This window comes from Anser cygnoides, chromosome 2, assembly GCF_040182565.1.
Source record: "Anser cygnoides isolate HZ-2024a breed goose chromosome 2, Taihu_goose_T2T_genome, whole genome shotgun sequence".
NCBI classification, from domain to species: domain Eukaryota; kingdom Metazoa; phylum Chordata; class Aves; order Anseriformes; family Anatidae; genus Anser; species Anser cygnoides.
The window spans coordinates 42,255,589-42,271,404 of NC_089874.1; the positions used below are offsets into that span (position 1 = coordinate 42,255,589).

At 41.8% G+C, this 15,816-nt stretch overlaps 1 long non-coding RNA gene across 2 annotated transcripts; it reads left to right on the plus strand.

Annotated features, from left to right (window-relative positions):
• Positions 1-9,279: 9,279 nt before the first annotated feature.
• LOC106030301 (uncharacterized) lies at positions 9,280-14,527 on the plus strand. 2 transcript variants are annotated; one of them, XR_010829235.1, is made up of 4 exons: positions 9,280-9,838; positions 10,082-10,114; positions 10,522-11,537; positions 12,961-14,527. It is a non-coding gene; the product is annotated as an uncharacterized lncRNA (long non-coding RNA). The 2 variants fall into 2 exon arrangements; XR_001203664.3 differs by having other exon boundaries at positions 9,280-9,595.
• Positions 14,528-15,816: the final 1,289 nt, after the last annotated feature.

Here is a 15,816-nt window from a genome sequence, read left to right on the forward strand (position 1 = left end):
CATTTTCATTTCCTGCAAGTAGTCGGCCAAGTTTAACTATTTGCCAACTTAGCCAGTAAGTATGTTTGTAGCTGGGGAAATATACCTCCTCCTGCTTCATGATTAAATGTCAGTATCATTGTTTTTATACAATAGATTATTTATATGGCATCTCCACAGGCTAAGTACTATACATGTTGGATATGCTAAGTATTACACATTTTGGATCTCATAACTGCAAACAACTACAACACATCTTACAAACTTAACATTCTTGAAGAATTAGTACTGGATACATGTTACACTATTTCAATGAGAGAGAAAGAGAAATGAATAGCAATCTTGGGCTTAAGGCTTTATTTTTTATGGAAATACATATTTGGCAATGCAGTAATGCTGATTTCAGCTGCAGGATGGATGAGTAAAGACTTACTAGAACAACAAATGAATTAAATCTATTAATCACAGGAAGGGTGAGAGAATGTAAGGGAGAAAAGAGACTGAGGGCTTTCCATAAAATGTTTCGATTCTTGCTTTGATTTGGTTTAGCTTTGCGTTCAGCCATTGCCTAAGGAAAACTCTCTGATCAAACACGTCCTATCTAATGTTAGATACAGTAGATCTAATGCTTTGTGTGGAACACTGCTAGTTTACCAAAAAGTTGCAACAAATCCCTAGCAAGTTCAAAGGGTGGAGGAGCAAGTTATTATTTCCCTAGATATAGAGCAATCCAAATAAAATATTGTTTCTGCTCCCTGGACCAGAAAGAGAAAAGGCTAGTTTTGCTATAATGGGGCCTCTTAGTCAGGCGTATTTTAGGGACAGAAATGGCCTGAAAAATTGTCAGCTTTATGCCTTAACTGAGGACTGTAAAAAGATCACAACGATATCACCTAAACACCATTGAAGGAAAGGGTGTTTTGTTTTTGTTTTTTTTTAAGTTACAAGTAAATTTCCTACATCTCTAAGCTTCCTAAGTACAACTAAAGGGAAATGAACTATTTTCAGTGTTGCTGTAGAAAAATCCATTCAAGAGAATTAGATTGGCAGTCTCTGTATCTCATATTATCCACAAAAGAATGTCCCATACACATATCAGCTCATTTATCATTATGAACTGTAACTTCTTACAGCAGCACAAACAGCTCTGGGGACAATTTGATGTAAATTCTGCAATCGCTTAAGTCAGTGCAGCTTCGATAACTTCAGTGTGTATATTTCAGATTTACATAAGCGCAAATAAGCAAAATCAAAACTGGGAACCACGCTCAGCAAAGTTTTCTCACAGTTAGTCATATTTGCAGAAAGAATTATTTGCTCTTTCCCATTAAACATATTTGATAAGCCTTAAAAAACTCTTCCTCCCTCCAACACATGCACAGAGGTACTGCCAGAACATTTTTATGTCCCCCTTAGAGTGCTTTCTTGCCTTTAGGAAAGAAAAAAGATGTGATTATGTATTAAAAAACTGATACAGAGTCATTGTTAGCATAAACAGAGCTGCCTCGGGTTGGCATAACTTCGGCAGAATCCCTCTGCAGCCAGCTGCATTCAGCGTAGATGCTGCAGGTTATCATGCTTTCACCATGTCATGTATTTATGATCCCATAGGAAAACAAAACCATATAAAAAAAAAAGAGCTGAGTCCAGCGATACTTTTAAAATAAGTGAGAGCAGGTAAAAACATGCCTCGCTTAGGGCAGTGCCAAAAACACCTCGCTCAAATACACGTGGCATTCACTCATATCCCAGCCTCCCAGTGAAATTCCACCTGCATGCCTGTCAACCATGCAGAACTGCTCAGAAACTTATTTCTGTCATTGTCAGTGGCCTTTTACCCCTATCTCTTTTAAGGTGCCTAATTCCTAATCCAAGCAACTGGAGAAGCTATGTATCTTTGAGGATCCAAGCCTAAGCTTCACTGAATATCAAACAATTCAATCCGAGTCATTAAACTTATATACCTTGAGGATTTGAAGAAATGTGCCCTGTCAGGAATACATGCTTACCAAGTCCCAGTACCAGATGTGGATTATTCCCTCTGCTGTCCACATCCTAACATTTCCTGTAGCCAGTAACTGAATTAGTTACGCACCCAAACAGCTGGCACTTCCAAGCAGCTTGCAGGTGGTAACTTAAAATACACGTGGCTCCTTACTGGGCAGCAGGTGAGCTGGTGGGAAATGACTGGGGCTTCAGTAAGTGGTCACAACTTGCTATATGCAAAGCTGAGACACTGGTAGCACTTCCCTCTACCTCTTATAGCATATAGTAAGAAGCCACAGTTACCCAGTTTGATAGAGCCACTGCTAATTCCCACCAGCAAGTTTCTCTTCCCATGCCCCAGGAGACAACGCTGCATAGAAGGGCTGGTCAATGGCCTTCTTGCACAGAACTGCTCCACTGTTCAACCACTCATCTGCGAATTCTGAGGAGGAAATATTTTGCCCATTATGATATTTTATCTTGTATCTGCTTCTAATGAACTTACAAAGTAGGAGATACAAGGAGAATTATGAGACTTCTCATTACAGCTGGTCAAGCCAGCATCTTCCATACTGAGTGCTGTATATCAGCTGCTATTCATCTGATTTTAACCATGTATTGCTTTGGGAGGAATTAAAATCAATTTGAAAGCTCTCTGGACTAGTCCAACATACAAGACCTCCTATCACAGGAAGACAATCTTTCTTCTACAAGGTCAGGAGCACTGACTGCAGAAAATACTCTAATTCAAGCAGGTCATCGCTGGTCATCGGAAAATTATTTATTTATTTATTTATTATAAATGTCGGTGTTCTTCTTAACATTTGGATTTAAAATTTAAAAAGGTAAGGAAACTACCATAGACAGGTTGCATTGGCCTGTGACCTACAGTGACAGCATGCACATTTCTCTTTCTGCCTTAAGGTTCCACATCTTTACCAGCTGGAGCTGAGCACAGGGGCAGGGGGATCAAAATCAAATCACTCAGGATGTGAGCCCAGGCCTCAGAAGACAAAGTCAGACATCGTGTGGCTCACTTGGCAATCATCCCTGCCTGGAAGAGACTCGTTAGTGGAGGAGGAAGACTATGTGAGCAGAACCCAGGTACCAAAAAGATCAGTGCCGAAGAGTATGTGCAGCACCTTTCACAATACCTGCATGCAGGTTGGCTGATTCTGGCTCATCTGAGTAGTTCCTTGCTTAAAGGGACTTCGAAGTGCCCCAAGAAAATCATCAGGAGAACTAGATATACACTGATCTGGGAAATGGACACAGAGACCTTGCTCAGAGACACAGCATGCTGCTGCACTTCAGCAAGACCGTGCTGTTTTAATTGCCAGAAGGGGCTCTGGTTTGTTTTGGGCACTGTTTAGAAGAAATCACAGAATACAGCTCCAGAAGGAGCCTCACCTAGAATCACGGAATCACAGAATATCCTGAGCTGGAACGGATCCCACAAGGATCATTGAGTCCAACTGCTGGCTTCACACAGGAACACCAAAAATCAAACTGTATGACTGAGAGCCTCTCTCTCCTGCCATTAGCCAGGATCAGCTGTGCCTATGTGATTCCTGGCACAGTGATTGAGCAGTTTATTGCCTTATCCCCTGAAGGTTGCCAAGGGAGGTTGCGGAATCACCCTGCGAGTGCTAACTACCCCCGCTATTAAACAGCTCTTCCTAGCATCTAGCCTAAGTATTACTTGTTGCGATTCAGCCACTATGCACAGATAAGATACAGAACCACTCATTTCCTTCCATTTTGCAGCCACTTCGTCTGTGTTTTATGACTTTTTTCCATGTTTCCTCTGACTTCTTTTTCCTAGACTAAAGACTAACATCCTTCCTTGTAGATCTTAACTACTACCTTGAGTTACCATCAGCAGTATGGCACAATATTTGATTGATTGCATTTGATTGATTTCCATATTAACAACTTTCTTGTTTATCTGAAGAACTGTACCAATCTTTCAAAAAAATTATCATAAATTTCAAAAGTAATTATTATTACAACATATACAAATAAGCATTGTGTCTTTTCAGTGGTAAATATATTCAGGAGCACTGTGCTATGAAAAGAAATAATTTATAAATGCATGGAATTTTTATTAAACTCAGTCAAATTCTGCAGCTCGTCTAACTACAACAACCACCTGGTACTGTGAGTTTGTTTTTTTTATATGAGAGGAATATGCCATTCCTCTAATCAACTACCCTTTCACCTGCTGACAGTGGCCACAGTCAAGATAGCTAGCAGCAAAATAAAGAAAAAGGAAATGATTTCCCCTCCCTTTTCACAAACACATTCTTCAATTTTTCCAGTATCTGGTGTTTATCAGTGTTTTAATTAAATAGTTCACCCATTCACTCTCTCCATACCAACAACTGATAAATCACCACAGAATGGAAAACTGCTTTGTGCGGAAAGTGTTCACAGACAAGAAAATTTATTCTGTCATTAATTACTTAGCATCAGCCGTTTCTGATTTTTCAATAATAAAAATGGAGGTGTATCTGCTTTGCAAATTACTTAGTATCTGTGATGGTTAGAATTATTCAAAGGTACAGTGTTGAGTACTTCAGGTGCCCGTGGTTAAAAATGACCATCACAATATAACCTGCATGGGCAATTAATAATCGAATAAATCAGAACAAATTACATGCTGAAAGTATAAAATAATGCTGGAACAAAGCAACAAAAAGAAAAACCACAAAGCTCTCTGTTTGGCAGATAAGTGAATCGGTTTCATCATCCTTGGTAACAAGATCATGCACTTTAATTAACCCTTAGAAAGCTGGTAGTGTAAATTATCCAAGGTAGCTGAAACCATCATCTTATATTTGGACCATTTTTGTAGAAGGCTGTCTGCTTTCCAAGCCCTCCTCACAAGAACTGGCCACAGAAAACAGGTGAAATATTCTTTTTAATGGGTTAGATGCAAACATTCTAATTAAGCTGTAACCAGATCTCTTTAGAAAAACAAAGAACAAGAGGAACAGAAAGATATTTTTTGTACTTCATCTTGACAAAAAGGAAAACAGAATAAATGAGGCTAAATGAGAATAAAATATAGCTAAGCAGATTCTGCAACTGACCAAAAATATTCAAAAATAAGTGGTCTTGAGCTGGAGACCTGATCCTTCAGAACCTTGTCTCTCAGTCATGCCCACCCAGGTGTGAATATTCAGAGTGAAGAGTTACAGCACTGGGCTTTATGTGTCCCCCACAGAAAGCAGGGGATAGAGGATGGAACAAATCCATACACAGTTGTGTACTTTGACGCATATCATTCTCTTTTGTATTTGTCTCTTCCCTATTTCCACTCAAACTGAGTGGTAGACAGTACATTTTAAGAAAAATATACTAAGCTATCAGCACAGACGGACATTAGCTGGTCTCAAAACACAGGATCTGGTCGGAGCTAGTTCTTGCACCCTATAAAGCACAGGTAGGAACCAGTCTGGTACTGGCCAAGCCCCAGCACCTCAAGCACATGACAGGCATGAGAAACACTGCCTTCTCTATCGTTCCTTATATCCGGGCTACTCGGAAGTCTCCAGCTTTGTTTTCAAAGAAAATAAACTCTCTAAGACACCGCTGTGTTCAGAGACATCAACATTTACAGACACTGTGATCTTCCATTCTTTGCCCTTTGGGACAGTAGATTTGTTTCACTGTCAGAATAACCTCAACAAAACATTTTCTTCATGACGTCTCCCACCTTTGAGCTCTTCCACTGTCTCTTCTTTCCTACTCATTACTCTGTTTCTTCTGGTTCTGGCTTCCAAGATCTCCCAGTTTCTCAGCCTTTCTATCAGTTCAGCATATTGCTGTCTTACCACCTACATTCAGCAACAGCATAAGCCCTTTACAGTGACACCTGCTGTGCCACTAATCTGTTTAGCAGACACTGTTAAATCAGTTGTGATCAGACAGAACATAACCAGCAAAGCAGACATAACTCGGGCAAGGAAATAAAGAGAGCAGACTAGGGGTTTCACCTAGTTTGGTGAAGTTTGGCCTAAAACATTTTAGGACCTTTCTGAAGATATTTCAGAGCCACTAGCGACTACCTTTGAGAGCTTGTGAAGAAAAGATGAGGCTTTTCATAAAGAGCAGAGGGTGAATACAGTGTTGATCCATGAAAATAGACAGAAAGGAGAATCCTAGAAATGACAGAGCACTTAACCTAACACTTTGGTTCTTGGAAAGACAGCAGAACAAATCAGTCAGCTCTTATGTAAGCACCTCAGAGATATGGACACGTCAGCAGGGATTTGCCAGTATTAAGTCACTTCCGTCACTTTCCCTTAAGGCAAGCAGCAAGCCCAAAATCCAGTGGAGAAATGCTCCACAGCTGCCTTGTCAAGGTTTTGACACCGCAACATGTAATGTTCTCATAGGCAAGCCGGGGCAGCGTCGTAAGTCAGATGCAAAACAGCATGGAGAAATCATATCCAGAACAATGAGTTATCAATTGTCAAACGGGAAAGTTTATCAACCTGTGTGGGGCAGAGCACGGTTCTAGGGCGCCAGCTGGTTAATATATGCATTTGTGAGTGGGAAGCTGGAAAAGACTCACTACATCTGCAAACAATGTCAAACTGGAGGGAGCTATGAGCGCTCTGGAAGATCACAATTGAAAGCAATTGGGGCAGCAGTGAGTAACTGCTCTGGGTCCCTTCCAGCCCTGTATGCTATGACTATATTCTTCTTCATGGTTAACCCCAACACAAAGCATAAGCTTTAATCCCCTAATTTGATATTTCTTAAAGATTCTTTATGCATCTTGTGCTTTTATTCAACTCCTTTTGGCCAAATCAAGATAGTTGTTGCTTGATTGATTGCAAGCTCTTTTTATTTTTTTTTTTTTTTTGGGGGGGGGGGGGGGCACTGCCTTTTACTGTATTTACACCTCACCTTGTACAATAATTCCCAAACCTTTGCTCTGGATTCCAGGAGTTTACACATTGCAAATCAACTAAAAGAAAATAAAAAAAATCAACATAAAACAGGCAGGCCCCTTTGTCAAAACAGATGAATGCTGTTTTCAGCATTAAAGTATTCTGGATGTTTTAAATCAGGCCAGCATACCGGACAGGAATTCAGCTTAAATTTGCATCCACTTTTAAGTTGCTTTCTTTTCATGCGATACCTAAGGCAAGAGTATTCAGTGCTGGTATGCACTAATAGCACACGTACTGAGGGCTGACACGTGGAAAATGAAGCAAAGTCTGTATAAAATGAAATCATTCCATACAAGGACAGCAGAGCCTAAGGGATGGAATTACCAGCCCTAAATGGCGCAGCAGCCAGCTTCTGCACTGTCTGATCCTGCAAACATTGAACACACATGCTCAGCCTGACTATGAATAGCCCTATTGAGTTGAACGGAATTATTCACGGTAGTAAAGTTAAGTACGTGCATAAGCACTCACAGATTTGGGGTTTAGCACAGGGCAAAAGAAAAAAAAAAAAAAAGAAAGAAAAAAGAGGAAGGCAGACATTTCCTGTGCTACAGAGGAGTTTCAGTCCAACAGATCTGCTCAGACCCCAGTTGCCCAAGCCTGTAGTTTTCCTCTCTGTAGACACCCGTGGTCAGGTCTTCCTGGCAAGCAGATGGGGGGAGCACCCCCATGTTAGAGGCATTGCTGCTCTGACCCCAGCACCTACACAACCTCTATAGTGCTTCTGGACCTAAGATGGCCATAGAAAGCAACCTCAGATTTGGCACCTGTAGCTTTTTCACTCAGTTCATAGAAACTGAATCACACGCAGTATTTTCATTGACAGTGAAAACACGCAAGCCAAGAATAAAATCACACAGGCTTTTACAGACTGTCCTCACCCTCACCACACTGGTATTTTCCAAACGGCCAGCCAAATGAATACATATGTCCACAGTCTTGGAAGAGCCTGCCCTGTGCAGTGATACCTCTCCTCTTTGCTGTCTCTTCTAAAAATCATTCAGATCCACTTTTGGTTTGCTTAATGGTTTTTTTTTTTTTTTTTCAGGAGTAAAGCAATTCACTGGATTCTAAAAGGTACCTAGCCACAACAAAAACAACAAAAATTATCTGCAAAAGATTTAAATAAGCCTGAATTCTGTATGCTGTCATATTTCATTATTTAACCACTGGAGAAGGGATGGAACCATGATCAAAGCACAGGACTGATACTTAAGAAATGTGTCCTGTATCACTGACTGTTACAAATATGTGATTCTGAGCACATTATTCAAAGTCTTTGGCTGAATTTCCATCAGTGATTCACGATACCAATATCCAACCCGAGGGCTTTCAAGTCTGATACTTAGAGACATTACACTCTGCATTCTGGAAACCTAGCAGATTTCCAGAACACATCAGAAGCTGCCTAGCCAGTAAGTGACATTTTCAACAGGGAGTGGGGGAAAATAAATAATCCCTTTAGAAATCATGAGCTTCAAGTTGTGAACTGGAGCTGAAATTCAAATCATAGAACCATAGAATGGTTTGGGTTGGAAAGGACTTTAAAGATCACCCCATTCCAACCCCTTGCCATAGGCAGGGACACCTCCCACCAGAACAGGTTGCCCAAAGCCCCATCCAGCCTGGCCTTGAACACCTCCAGGGATGGGGCACCCACAGCTTCTCTGGGTAGCCTGTGCCAGTGCCTCACCACCCTCTCAGTAAAGAATTTCTTCCTTATATCTAATATAAATCTATCCTTTTCTAGTTTAAAACCATGACCCCTTGTCTTATCACTACACTCCCTGACAAAGAGTCCCTCCCCAGCTTTCTTGTAGGCCCCCTTTAGGTGCTGGAAGGCCGCTATAAGGTCTCCCTGGAGCCTTCTCTTCTCCAGGCTGAACAACCCCAACTCCCTCAGCCTGTCTTCACAGGAGAAGTGCTCCAGGCCTTGATCATCCTCGTGGCCCTCCTCTGGACTCACCCCAACATGTCCATGTCCTTCTTGTGCTGGGGGACCCCACAGCTGAACGCAATGCTCCAGGTGGGGTCTCACAAGAGCAGAGCAGAGGGGGAGAATCACCTCCCTCATTCACCATGCTGGCCACGCTGCTTTTGGTGCAGCCCAAGAATTCTAACGCGTTATTTATGAATGAAAATATCCAACAGGAAGGTATTCTGGACACAGCATGTTATTCTTTAAATCTTCCTCTCTGGAGTTTGTTTGCTCCAAAGGCCATGCTCACATACCAGCCCCCTAAGGGTTAACCCGAAGGTTGTGTACTTATGTAACTACTGGAACTGAAACAGCCCCACCAGGAAAGTGCTGTACAGCAGAATACATTTGACTTTGGCATGGGAAAATAACACCAACAGCCACTTTTAGGCTCATACTTCTGCATCATATAACAGGAAGTGGTATATGCTGCTCTGACGATACTGGTCTACCACACCAGTTCCTCTACAGCAGAGCAGGAAGCATAGGCCAAGCAGCCCGTATCCAGGTTCTCCCTCAGCTCTGCACAACAGTAAGGCAGCAAGACACACCGAGCAGGGTTGAGATGACAGCAGCACTTGGGGTATGATCCTGCTGCCATCCCCTGCTGTGATAGAAGCGGGGCACCGAGGCAGAACCGACTGCAAGGCGGCAGCAGAGCAGAGGAGGAATGATGTAAGATGAGGTATGGTGTAATTACAATTAATCCCTCCTGGCATAGCCATACTCTGTTCAGACGTCACTGGCAGGAGTTCAGTTTTGCATCTAGAGCTCATTTTGCTGACAATGGCTAGGTAAAGTAAGTTGTACAAGCTGAAACATGGCTTTGGGGCCAAGAACAGTGGCCGTGGTGGACAACTGCACTGACGAACCCTCATGGCTCAGTAACACGCGTACCTCCCCCTCCAGAGACAGAGACCACGTGCAGGTAAGCTATCATCATGTTACCTGGCACTCATTTCCTTCTGCATTTTCCACCTAGCGAAATTCAGAGGTGTTAGTCATTGCAGACCTGGTGAATTATTTTCACCAGTGGCTCTGCCAGCAGTAAATGCTGATGCCTTCAAAATGTTTTGTGATTTTTACTTTGATGAAAAACATGCTAAGAAGTCCTCACTACTTGCATTTTATTTCAAACTTGTCTGAAAAAAGATGTATTTTTTTCTTTCAGAAGGGATGATGAGCTCTGATCACGGGACCAAAGGTAAGTACTCTTTCATGGGGATTATTCTGAACTAAAAGCAGGTTTAATTTTAGCACCCTTCTTCCTTAGTAAACAAATAGTAAGAAGAGACCTTATGTGAACAGACATGTACACATCCTTATTATATCCTGTCAGTGCACTGTTTGGTAAGATTATACTGTCATATGACAACAGACCTATTTGTATTACAGGCTTCACTTGAACAGAGAATGTGTTTCAGCAATTTGGACTTCTAACTATTCGATGGGTGGGAGCGCTTCAGAGAGAAGATACTGACAGGCCTGTTTAAGCAGGTGGACAGATAGAAGCTGTGGAGTAATGCTGAGGTGCCCAGCTAATAGAAGTCAGCCTTTTCATAAGAGTAAAGATAAGTATATATAAACAGTTTCTTTGTTTTCTCTTCACAGATCACTCCAGTTGGCTTCAGGCAAGCGGAAGCCACAGCATCCATGCCCTATCCAAGAGGAAGAAATTGGTTGCATCCTCCAGTTCTTGGTACAGATTCACTGAGCTGAATTTCTCCAAGAAGTATTATTGGAGAACTTTCCTGAACTTCCAGGGCACATATAGAGGTGGTCTTAGCCCACCAGTTCACTGAAATGAACTAGTTCTGGATGGCACATATTATATTTCTGGCTGTTGGCTTCTTTCCAGTCAGTCTCAAGGCATTGGCCCAGCTCAGAAAGGGGACCTGTTCAGCTGCTGAGATCAATACAGCCCTCAGTACAGGAAGGAGTAGGAGGCAGAGGCTGTCCAACATAACAGAGGTTATAATGGCAGTGGCATGTTACCCTGGGAATGCAACTGGGTGCTTTGCTGAGCAGAGGCAGCTCCAGGGGTTTGATAGGTGAAACACCCTTTAGTTAGCAGCTTTGAAGAAGACTCCCAGTAAAAAATGGCAGGGATGTCGTTGATGAGAAGGCTGAGGATAACATACAGGAGCTCCAGAGCAACCACACACAGCTGTCTGAAATCCTGGAGCTGTTGAAAAAGTCTCTCTAATCCATCAGTGCAGAGCAGAAGTGCTACATAAGCAGGAATCTGAGTTTACATTGCAACAAAGATAACTCATTTACATTTCCTGGAATCTAGTATTTGTGCAGAATATCCGTGTGGTTTCTCCACTGCAATGTCACCTGTTAGTTCTACGGTTTCAGCCACAATAGTTTCATACAGCAGAAATGTTTTTCCTGGCCACAAAAGATTTGCCTTACCCAAATACCAATCCCCTCATATGTTTATCTTGAGGTCTTAATGTGTCTGGCCCAAGGAAACAGAAATAAAAAAAAAGGGCAAAGAATTAAAAACAAGCAGAGAGGACTGAAAAGGAAAATGGAAAACAAAGATATCTAAAGAACAGAAAAGTGAACTAACATCAAAGATATCAGAAGAATAGCTCCAGCTGCAAGAATAGGAAGGTGTGGTATGTAATTCTTGTTTACTTTGTATACAATAGAGGGGTACCAGCACAATTCAGTGGAAAGCATTATTATTGCTTGTGTGTAACACCACACCTGAAATGGGGAGTTTCAACTTCACCAGACCCAGCTCTTCCCTGAGGAATCATCTTCAGCCACCCCCTTGAGCTCCCCTTGCTAGCTCCTAGTAGACTGGCATTTTGGCATCTCCCACATCCTTTGCCAGCGTGCCCACTTGACTCCAGAAGGTGCGTGGAGAGAAGGGTCAGGCTCGCTGTTTTTAAAATGAACTAAAACAAACACTGAGAAACGTTAACCCTAGGACATTGACATGCTTATTTAAGAAAGAAAGGACTGGGCATTATGCTGCTAAAATCTGTTTGTCATGGGTTTAAGCCAACATATTTTCTTTGAAATTTGGGCGGGTGCATGACATGGTCAGTTATTGCAGCTCAACAAACAGCTGGCAACTGGTTAAACTGCAGTAAAGCTGCCACTCTGCATCAAGAGGTCCCAAACGGCAGTGCAGCCCAGACAGATGGCTCACACAGCCTTCAAGCTGCAGCACAGGCTCACATTCATAGAATCACAGAATGGTTTGGGTTGGAAGGGACCATAAAGATCATCTTATTCCAACTCCCCTGCCATGGGCAGGGACACTCCCACCAGACCAGGTTGCCCAAAGCCCCATCCAGCCTGGCCTTGAACACCTCCAGGCATGGGGCATCCACGGCTTCTCTGGGCAGCCTGTGCCAGTGCCTCACCACACCATCAGGAGCACCAAGTGTTATACCTGATTCTTACTAAGGGTTAAAGTCATTTCAAGGACTTGGCCAATGCCAGGCTTTGTATGAGATATGACGGCACCTAATTCCACTGCCACAGAGGAACTGGCCACCTGCCTTGATAGATGTAGACTTTCATGCTTTGCTGCCTGGTTTCCCTGAGAAAAAAGCACAGTTCGACAGGATCTTGGATTCGCTGTTAGAGTTGATTTTAGACAAAAGGTGAATGGGGCACAGTAATACAAGTAAATAAAACGTCAGTTGGTTTAAAAAAAAAAAGAAAATTGTTAAAGCAGAACCTGTTTTAGTTCATAACTAAAGAACAAGGAAATGTTGAAGCAAACTGCAAGAGGGTAAATTCAGAGCTGGTAAGAATGTTGTTATATAGATTATAAGAATTTCGTCCAAACCTGACAGTCTGACAGTGTCACTGAAGCTACAAACTAGGCAAGACTCTCCCAGGGTTTATACGTTTATAAAGCAGAGTTACAATAACCACTTTTTTTTCAAATGGGAAGGACAACTAACTACGTGCTCCAGGGCTTAGTATTTAGAGATTGTGTTGTAACAAGGAGGAGATTGCTTTGAGGAAGAGATTATCTCACACATACTAATTAAAGACATGTTGTGCCTTCCCCTACAGCATCCCATACTGACCAGTGCTGGAGAAGGGGAATTGCCATGCTGAAACACACCCGAAAACGCATCAACTCCCATGACTTTTGTGAAGGTGCCCTTGGCAGGTTGGGTGGAGACCTTGGGGGAGGCTGGGCATAAGGCATTAATTCCCTAAGGGCCCTGATAACTAAATGAGAGGAATAAATAAATATATAAGAAAAAATAAAATTATTCCCAGTTGCTAAGCATTTTTTCTATGACCAAATCAAATGCAGTCTCCCATATCACTCTCAAAAATAAATGCTCAGGAAGTTCTATGGACAATACTTACATCTGTTCTGAGGTATGGAAGTGCCAGAGCAAGAAAAGCAGACAGACTCAACTTCTGCTCCTGGCCCTGCTAATAACACACAGGCCATTTGCCCCCAGTTTTACCATCTTTCAATGGGGAACAACAAAAGAGACCACTGCTGTAAGCAACAGGCATTACACATGGCCAGCAGAAATGGGATTATTTTGTGCCAGGCAGTTCTAGAACTGTTAAGAATTGGGGTTTTGAGGGCTGTTTTATTTGGTTTTAATATATGCTATATATTGGGGCTATGTTTTCTACCTAAATCGTATCCAGACTCCATTAGTTACCAAATGAGCAAACCATACAATTCCTGGGAAAGAAAAGACTATCTCCTCAATGCACCTCTACTCCTTCGAGATTACGTACTATAGCTTGTCTAGATACCATTGTTAAGGCCAATGTGACAAGCGTATCTAAAGCTGGATCTGTGCAAGCAGTACCCCTAACAGAGAAAGATTAAAAAGGAAAATGCAGGCAAGGTGGTCAAAGTACACAATAGATTATTTTGTTGTGCTGTTTTTTGTTTTTCTCTATCAGGTAACTCCACAATTTAGCACAACGATATCCTCCCACATACCGAGTGCTGTTATCTTAGGACTTCAGCAGCAAACAAAGAAAATCTATGCTCTACTGATTTTAGATACGTTAATTATAGATTATCATAGGTTCTACATGGGTCATAAGAACAAATTGATCACTGTTCCAAGAATCTAACAACCAAACTCATTTAAACATCAAACACAATGAAAAGTAGAAAAAATAATCATGAAGCATTTCTGGCATCTGTAGCTGATGAGATAATTACAGGCAGCTTTTCTACAGAATCGGAAAAAAAAAGTGAAATTTGATGAGAGACAGAGGTGTCCCATTTCAGCATGAGTGTTACTCACAGACATACAGCATGGACGGGAAAAAAGAGATATGAGAAGGAAAATGGAAAGGGTCTGTTCCAGTTTCACTGATGTTAGTAAGAGTCTTCCCATTGACTCAACAGGGCACATATGACCAAATACATCAGTTAACAAGAAGCCCTGGAAAAAGTAAGCAGAGGATGAAGGACACAAAGAATGAGAACAGATTGGCCTGGAAATACCATGATGTCAGGATAAACTTGAACGCCACAAGTAGTGAACTGATTTTAGGGAGGGCCTAATAAGTCACAGCCAAAAACACGATCACTCACTTATCTTTGCAGCTTTCCTTTAAATAAAATCATGAGTGATGTGAGACAGTGGTGACTATTATCCTCCTGGAAAGGTCTAAACTCCACTTGTCCTGAGTACTTTCACCTCTTATTGACTTGGAACTTTGTAATGAATACTAGAAGCATTAATCCTCATTGCAAGTGTGCTATCAGGATATTAAGGGGTTGGCTTGCATGGATATTTGGCCATTGTCTGCCAGGGAGGCTGGGAGATTGTCAGATAGTGATTAAATCTGTCTGGCTGTGCTGACATTTTACTCAGTGTCCACCAAGTCCTTTAATTTCTGTAAGTGTACGTTAGAGTTTGAGCTGCTGAGGGAAGTGGGAGAGGAAAAGATTAGGTCCTAGCACCTTTTCATATCAAGTTGGAACTTTTGTTTAAAAATCAAGCTTGAACAGCTCCCTAGCATGGGTAAAAGTCCTGTGTAAAAGACCATGTCACTCTCTGCCCAGATGGCCAGAAGCCATCATTTCCACAAGAAACAAAAGCAGCTAAAAGCTTTAAATCCTATCCCATTGTAGGAACACAATTGAATTCTCTTGCCAACATGAGGACAGAATATACATAGTCACTGCATAGGACCGTCAGTCTTTGTGGGAATTACTGAAGTCTAGTTGCAAGATTTCCATATACAGACATTTCCTGCCACGAGAATGTTACAGAACTAAGCCAGCATCCAATATAATCTAAAGAACAAAAAGCAAGCCTCTAAAATAGCAAGGAATAAGAAAAAATTATACACAAAGAACACTTCATACTTTCAATACAGGCATTTAAAGTAGAAGACATCAAGGTCATATCCTGCAGCTTTTATTCAGGCACATCAATAAGAGGGGGTTGTTAAAGTAAAGCCTGAGGCAGTATCTGACCTTTTCCAATTTTTTTCCTTTGGATAAGATGGTTACAAGATGCTGCCCAAGAACAGAACTACAGGACATACCAAACTCAAACACACATCTGCAACTTAGTATCCACGTTTCAAAACATGGCCCCAAAGAAGCTCTACAAATATCAGTACGAGGGACAAAAATACCTGGGTCTCCAAACTGTTAATGCAATCTAATGTTGCTATAAATGAAGCAAAAGGAGTTTAATCAATCAGCCATTACATCATGTTTAAAGTGAACACAGAAATCCCCATGGAAGTCTGACAGCCTCTCAGCCCAGTAAACTCACTTTGTGGCTGAAAGTGAACTAGCACAGATAATATGCACTGAAGCAACCCCTGCCCACCCGCTTCCCAAGAAATCTTTCTTCAGCATAAAGAGGGAAAGAGGTATAGTCTTTGACTGCACTGGCTGAAATATCCAGCTCATCCCTC